This window comes from Mixophyes fleayi, chromosome 7 (assembly GCF_038048845.1).
Source record: "Mixophyes fleayi isolate aMixFle1 chromosome 7, aMixFle1.hap1, whole genome shotgun sequence".
NCBI lineage: Eukaryota > Metazoa > Chordata > Amphibia > Anura > Limnodynastidae > Mixophyes > Mixophyes fleayi.
The window spans coordinates 61,752,321-61,760,810 of NC_134408.1; the positions used below are offsets into that span (position 1 = coordinate 61,752,321).

The window sequence follows — 8,490 nt, forward strand, 5'->3', positions numbered from 1 at the left end:
GTGAACCACACGAGGCGAAACTGGTGAGATGCGTGATATTACAGTGGTGATTGACCACAAGCCTTTGTTAAATATGATTTTTTGTTAAGGCCTCATAAAGCCTTTGTTCAGCCATTTATTGTAACTTGCATAGAAATATTATTTGCTAAAAGAGATTATTCATTTTTCTGCTGATTTGCAGTCTTACAAGATGTGAGCCTATAGCCTTGAGGTTAAGCTGACATAGAGAACACCTGAAGAATGTATCAAGATATGAAAACAATAAGTAGCTTCATATTCAGCTCGTAGTGTGGGAGCTGTGCCCTTGTGGCACCTCCAGCTCCCCTTGAGATAAGAATAATAGGCTCATCTGTCCTTAGAAGGGGGAGAAAGTAAACACCTTAAGAATACGTGAGAAAGTTAATCAGTAGCACTTCTCATAGACTAATGGTATAAACTATTGTATGTATGTGACGTAGGATTCAATTATTCAGTAGGCTATAAAAACTTGTATCTTTGTATCAATAAATTAGAGAATATTCCTTGTATACAGAACTTGGTCTGTGTCAGTTCTCTCCAGCTGATTGAAGCGCTTCCAGATATACTTGACACCACAGGCAGACTTGGGTCAGAATTTTAGATCTAACAACTTGGAGGTCGCCACGGAGATTCGCTGTCCAGCAGGCTACAAGACAGACAAAGGAGGTTTCCCAGGACATTGAACCCCAACATCCGCGGTTAGTAGATTTCTACTCGTTGGTCTTCCTAGTCTGGGTCACCTCATGTCTGTCTGAGGCACCTGACACGCAAATTTGTGAGTCTCAAGTATCATCTGATTAATATAATACAGTACTAACCCAATTTGTTTACTGTAATTGTATTGTTGATTAGATTTTTGAAATATGAGTGAATTTTGAGTGCATGTGTTTGTACCTATTGTATGATGTATAAAGCATAAAAGTCACATAAGACATTGATCAAAGAAGCATGTAATGGAATAGAGGGATTTAGAGAGTTACTGTTCTGAAAATCGAGTGAACAGTTTAGACATCATCCCCAGAGATATATCAAAGAAGGGAGATTCGGTAATCTGCCCAAATTGTGTAAGAGAGATTTCCAAAAGACGTTCGTCCCAGATACTGTCAAAGAAGCTATTTAGCACGGACATCCAGTACAAGGAGTCCACAGAACGGGACGTCCACTGCAAGGACAGCCCACAGAAACTAGATAAGAGTCCTGATTTGGACTCAACAGAATACTGTCAACATGGGTAATATAGATAGTAAACAGATGACAGCAGCTCCCTCATAGATATGATGCACAAGGACTTTAGAGAAATGGGGGAGTAGAAGGTCTGCGGGGAATTTTTCAAGAAAGCGGGGATAGCCAAAGAAGGAATTGATATGTGTGGATAGAGAAACAAAGGTGTTGCAAGGGGTATTGAGATCAAACCCCAAGAGATTGTTTGAGGTGGCACAGAAAAGTTAAGAGATCTGGAAAGTTGCAATATATGTGGATATGCTAAATGCATTAGAAGCTGAATGATGAATCAACTGTTCAAAAACTGATACAAATGATATAAGGACTAAAATAATGAATCAAGTAGGTTGTATTTTATAAATGTATGTTTGATCCTGTGCAGCTGAATGAGTAAATTGTGCCCCTCCCTTATTCTGTGTGAAAGATTTCAGTGTGTTGAGATAAGAAGCACTCTGTTATCTGATGATGTATGTAAAATTGATAAAATATGTAGAGTGCTGAGTGATAATAACATGTTGAAGCTAACTTGTATTTAGTCTAATGCTGGGACTTGTAGTTCCACAGCAGTAGGCTGGAAGATATCAGCTATTTTTTGTGTATGCTCCGTCTTACTGCGTGTGAGGGAGATCCGTGATAAGTTCACGCTGTTTGCTCTCTGTCTTAGTGCTCTGTAAGGGAGATGTGTGATTTAGTTTAAATCACAATGTTTGTCTGTCTTGTCCGTTTTAAAAGAGACCTGTTTCAATGTTGAAAAAGTTGTACATTCATTGCTTAATGATAAGCTTTTGAAGAGATACAAAAGAAGTTTTAAAATCTTTGGTCCGTCACAAGACTGTAAATAATGTACATTATCACTATTATTACTAGTGTCAGAACAAAGCTGGGATCCAACAAGTCGTTTCTGTATTTGAACAAAATAAATTTGTTTCTGAAGTTGAGAAAAATAGCTTTCTCTTTAATGAAGTTGAGAATTGTGGGAGTGAGCATTTACATGCAGATATATTACAAGCTGTTTTTATCTGTGTTAAAATGGCGCTGATAAATGTTCTCCGAAATCAGAAGGGTTTGTTATGCCTTTAAAGAAATGTTACGAGATAAAATGCCGTCAGAGTGAGATTTGCTTAAATATATATATATTTTACTTTCAACCTGGAAATATCAGAATCTGAAAATATGTGTGAATATTTGGTCACGGGAGATTCTGTTGAGAAAATGTTGAGTGATTTACAGACACAATGTGAGGTGTCTAACGATAGTACTCTGATTTATAAGAGAAGCAATGTTGCTTTTAAAATGGCTGAATGCTTAGAAAGTTTTCCAGGGGTTGTTGGTGATGAATGAATGATTGTTTCTTCCTGGATTTCAATGAAGTAATTCAAGAGGGCTGTACTAGGTGAAGAAAGGAGTGGCTTTGAACACTCACCCAGGTCTCGTCACTTTGACATTCCTTGTGTGTGAGATTAGGGACTGCCCCTTTGAGGAAATCATGGCATAGCGTCACAGTTAAGCTTTTAGCAGCTGTTCAATGCACAAAAATGTTTACTGGTTACCTGATAACGCTGTACAAGCATGATAGTTACTGTAATTCCTAGTGAATAAATGTTAATCTCTATGCAAAAGTTTTTTTTTATTCACAGGTCTCCAGCTGCAAAGACCCATTAGGCAATCCAGATTGCATTGATCCAACTTCCAATGAATAGAAGTTTGTTTTGGTCTACAGCCACAACAAACATAAGTATAAACCAATGAAGGATTTAAAGAACGTAGACTCTGCTGAGTAATGATTACCTTGTTTTGGAAAGAGATATTAGTTTATGGGCTATTTGCATAGCAAATGCATGAACTAGGTGGTTTTTCTGTATGTGCAGAAAGCAAAAGGTTTTTATTTGTATCCTCATTACAGTTTAGAGTCAATCAGTGTTGTAAAGACATTCACTGCCCTTATTTACTGTGCTATAATCGTCATATACTGTAAATAATTCTTTGTATCGTGGGTATGGTAATGCATTGATGGGAATTCAATATTTGTACAGAAATGAAAAATATTTAAGACTTTAAGAGCTATTATCTGTGCTCCTGCATTGGCACTGTTGGATGATAGCAAGTCATTTACACTTTCCGCTGAGCAGAACCAAATGTTTAACCAATTTTAAGCTGAAGTAACTTCAGCGCCAGCACTGACTTTGCCAGATTATGACAAGCCTTTCACATTATTTTGTTATGAAGTCAGTGTACATGTACAAGGGGTACTGATACAGGTACATGGTCGCAAGCTTAGGTCACTTGCATACTACTCTGCACAATTAGACCCAGTACTACCAGCAGCACCCACCTGCGGAAAAGCAATAAGCTGCAGCTGCTTTAGTGCTTGAAAAGAGTATAGATATTGTGCTAGGACACCAGTTACCTTAACGGTACCACACACTGTGACAGAAACCAAGCACAAACAAAACATTTGTTACCGGACAGATTTACTAAATATGAAGATATACAGCACAATGGACATTCCCTTCTGTTGTGAAATAAGTGACATATAACACTTGCTGAGCGCACTGTGTATTTTCTTCCTCCCTTTCCTTTTATCCTTCCCTAAGAAATCCATAGTTAGAAGACAAATAGGAAGCACAAGAGGCCCCAGAGCCTCTCATGTTCACGGATATATGTTAAGATCTTCAGACAAGGGGAGTCTGAGTAAAATGTATTTTACAAGTTATTTGAAAGGTCCAAGGGACACCAGAGAGTGGAGTTCATTGATATTAGCAGGAGGAATATAGATTGCAAGTTATTTTCCTTTGCTGTAGACTGTAGATGTGTACTAGTGTAGAAAGGAAAGCCAGGTCTGGAAGAACCAGACTCACGCCAATAGTATTGTAAAGATCATTATACATAATTAGAAAATTCTAATATGAAAGTTTAACCCAACCAAATAAAGAAAAGAGCAACCCGTGACTGTAGGGGTTTACACCCAATACAGAAATGTATTTGTGAGTATTGTGGCCCAACACATTATTACATTTACACAAGACAATAGGTTAATATTGGACTACCTGACAGCTTAGTCTGGAGGGTACTGCCTGACCCTAAATATTTAAATGGAAGCCCAGGGTTGCACCTTTTTAACTAGTGACGCAGATGATCCAGAGAAAATGTTTGATAAACAAAAAAATAAGACATGAAATATACATTTTTTAAAGGAGCACACTGGAGATGCTTATCTAGAAGGATAATTTTCATGGCTGTACCTGGCCGATTGGGTCAAGGGTATAGGGGGGATTGGTATCAGGTCTAATACATGTTGTACTTCAAGGACTGTTATTAATCCTTATTATAATATGTATACTAATAAAACTGATGATGTGGCTTATTAACAAGTGTATTTAAGCTAAGTGTTTCTCTTCCAGAAAAATTAAAGTTACCACATCTGTCTTAACCGCTGTACTGTACATCCCATCTGAGTGTAAACCTTGTGGAACTCAGAAACCAAGAACCTTTTCCTTGGATTCCACATGCTCCTTAGTGAAGCCTATCCTTATGAAGTAGCACTGCTAACTCCCAGTAACATTACATTTAAGCAGTGCACAATGTTAAATCCTGCTGCCTTATTGCAGCAAGTTTCAAAAGATGGGAGAAGTACCTGTATATGTTGGGGTTACCCTAGGGATTTTGGGGAATTCAATCCCAGCTTGAACAGGAAGAAAAAAAAATGCAAACACAAATTTTTTCTGAATATGATTGTATAGAACTAATAAAACAAGAATCTCTGGTTTTATCTGACATTAAAGATAAACCATTACCAGATGCCGACATCACTCTTTTTGTAGATGGTTCACACTATTACATAGATCCTGTCCCTTATACCGGGTGTGCTGTAACCACACACACACAGAAAAAGTGATTCAACATACTCTACCGAGTCACATCAGCAAATGAAGCTGAACCAAAAGGCCCTGACACTTGCATGCATATATGCAAAGGGACAAAGAGTAAATATTTACACTGATTCAAGTTATGCGTTTGTAATTGCGCATGACTATGGCCCTATATGGAAAACTAGGGACCTTATGGGTTCAGCAAGCAAACCAGTCAATATGCTGAACATACCAGGGCACTGTTCACTGCATTCCAGCTGTCCTCCAGACAGTGATGAAGGTGAAGACACACACAGAGATACTACCCCCGAAGCTAAGTGAAATAGACTGGTAGACCAGGCCGCACGAGAAGCTGCCATAGCCCCAGTACCCCAAGGGGAGTCTATTTACATGGTGACCTCCTGACCCCAAGATTGACCGTACCACACTCCAACTTATGCAAAGACAAGCAACAGAGAATAAGAAAAAGACTTGGGCAAAACATGGAGCACTAGAAGTGCAAGGAGTGGTGTAAATTTCAGTGTTTGTGTCTGCCAAAAGTACTTTATCCCATTATGGCCAATATAGCACACGAGAAAGTGCATCTGGGGAAAGATGCTATGGTTGTACTCACTAGAAGGTTATGGATAGCACCAGGGTTCGCTCAAGCAACACAGTCGTTAGTGGCAGGATCCCTAAATTTGTGCACAGAATAACCCTGGTAAGTCTGTCCCAACTCCATGAAAAAGCACACCCCAGACATAGTATCCCTATAAGAGGATACAGATAGACTTTATACAACTTCCCAAATGCTCAGGCTTTGAGAATGTGCTAGTCTGTGTCGACTTCTTTAGTCACTGGCTGGAGACATGGCTGTATAGAAAAGCAAATGCTAAAGCAGTAGCCAAGAAAATTGCAAATGAGGTAATCTGATGATATGGGGTTCCAGAGGTCATTATAAGTGACAGAGGGATACACTTTACAGGGCAAGGATTTCAGAAACTCAGTAAAAGATATGGGAATCATATCTGCCCTTCACACCCCTCACAGACCCCAAAGTTCGGGATGTGTGGTGCACCTTTATGCTACTCCAATGGAAATTAAAAATGCAGAAAATAATGGCTGAAACAGGTCTGCCATGGATCTCATGTTTACCTGCACTCGGTACAAAACACTGCTAGGAAAGACACAGGTTTAACACCATATGCGATACTGTTTGGCACAGCAAACAGAACAAGCTGTTATTCTCCATAGCAACTACAGCATGTACATCGTGATTTGTTGAATTATGTTGCCTTATTACAGAAACAACTAACTGAAATAAATGGTCAAATGTTCTACTCCATTCCAGACCCTAATTTTGATACAGGTACCCATAAACTGCAACCTGGGGACTGGGTGGTCGTGAGAAAGCACATCAGGAGAAGTCTTGAACCCAGATACAAGGGTCCTTATCAAGTCCTGTTGACGACTCCCATGGAAGTGAAAGTACAGGAAAGAGACACCTGGATTCACGCATCACACTGCAAAGTCTTAAAATCAGGGGAGTCTTGTGCTGATAAATAGAAATGACTGTCTTATGGTATTGATATGTCTTGCCAGAATAATTGTGACTGAAGTAGGGATCAAGGCCTCCCTAACCCAGTATGAAACAGACAGATAAGTGACAAATTGCATATGCCACTGTGAGAAACATATGGGAAGGAGTGCTCAATAATTTGCACTCATTCGAGAGTAAACTCTAAAAATGCCTTTGTGCAGATGCATAAACTCATTGGTAAAGTTGTCAGTAATGATTCATGTTGGATATTGGAAATATTGGCATTAGTAGCAAAGGGTTTTGCAATCCTGTTGATTGTATATGTGATAATGAAACTAAATATATGGCTGATTAAGAAGTTACTGACACTTGACTGTTGTCTCTCCAAGAAGGGAACCACTGAAAATCCCGGACCTCTGATCGCAGAAATTACTATGAGCATCATGAATTATTTGGACTAGCAAAGCCAAAGAACTGCACAGTTTACAACAAGAAACTACTAAAGACTGAACGAAGAACATGCAAGGCCTGCAGAACTGCTATAGACTCATTAACTACCTACTAAGAAACCATCTTTTCTAGACATGGACATTTGCCAAATTGCATCTCCTCATAAATCAAGTTAGGACAGGGAGGATCACAGGCTTATTAGTGGGGGATGAGTTGACAGATCCCTAAGAGGAACAACTCTATGCATGTGGCCTTTTACATGTGTATAAGCACCTGCTTAATCAACATAAGAATGTGGTTCTATAGATAGGTTAGGTAGGTAGGAGGAGAAAGGGCCGAAAATTGAATAAAAGATGGGAAATGTTAAATATGATTTTTTGTTAAGGCCTCATAAAGCCTTTGTTCAGCCATTTATTGTAACTTGCATAGAAATATTATTTGCTAAAAGAGATTATTCATTTTTCTGCTGATTTGCAGTCTTACAAGATGTGAGCCTATAGCCTTGAGGTTAAGCTGACATAGAGAACACCTGAAGAATGTATCAAGATATGAAAACAATAAGTAGCTTCATATTCAGCTCGTAGTGTGGGAGCTGTGCCCTTGTGGCACCTCCAGCTCCCCTTGAGATAAGAATAATAGGCTCATCTGTCCTTAGAAGGGGGAGAAAGTAAATACCTCAAGAATACGTGAGAAAGTTAATCAGTAGCACTTCTCATAGACTAATGGTATAAACTATTGTATGCATATGACGTAGGATTCAATTATCCAGTAGGCTATAAAAACTTGTATCTTTGTATCAATAAATTAGAGAATATTCCTTGTATACAGAACTTGGTCTGTGTCAATTCTCTCCAGCTGATTGAAGTGCTTCCAGATATACTTGACACCACAGGCAGACTTGGGTCAGAATTTTAGATCTAACACCTTTAACCCCACAGCACACTTCAGAGGGCAGCAATGGATTTTCATTGAGAAGCCACTGTTGAAATCTCATGTAATTCCAGAGGTTTTGGAGACACTTATGTGTGCCAGACATAACTTTAAAAGAGAGTACATTTTATCCCAACAACATGAATTAAAAACCCAGTAAGCAAACTAGATTCAGATCAAATCTCAATGGTAAATGGTATAATTATTACCATTTATTTAATTCTCTTGAAATACTCTATGGCAGTTTTCAAGTGTAAACTTCATTTAACATATCAAATATTTACCAGGGACAAATCAAAGCAGCTACCTCGACAGTTGAATTGAAACAAGAAAAAAACACCCCTGGGAGGGATATATTGACTGCCCCCCCCCCCCTCCCCCTGATGTCTTTAACTTCTCAAGCTGTTACTGAAAAATATAAACAGACAAAACGGGTGGGAATATTGGGCTGCCATGTGCCATGAGTATTTTTAGGAAATTAAC

The 8,490-nt window shown here is 38.8% G+C and overlaps 1 long non-coding RNA gene across 1 annotated transcript; it reads left to right on the forward strand.

The window, feature by feature from the left end:
• Positions 1-71: 71 nt before the first annotated feature.
• Positions 72-7,907, forward strand: LOC142097779 (uncharacterized). Its single transcript, XR_012678240.1, has 2 exons — positions 72-793; positions 6,439-7,907. It is a non-coding gene; the product is annotated as an uncharacterized LOC142097779 (long non-coding RNA).
• The last annotated feature ends 583 nt before the right edge of the window (positions 7,908-8,490 follow it).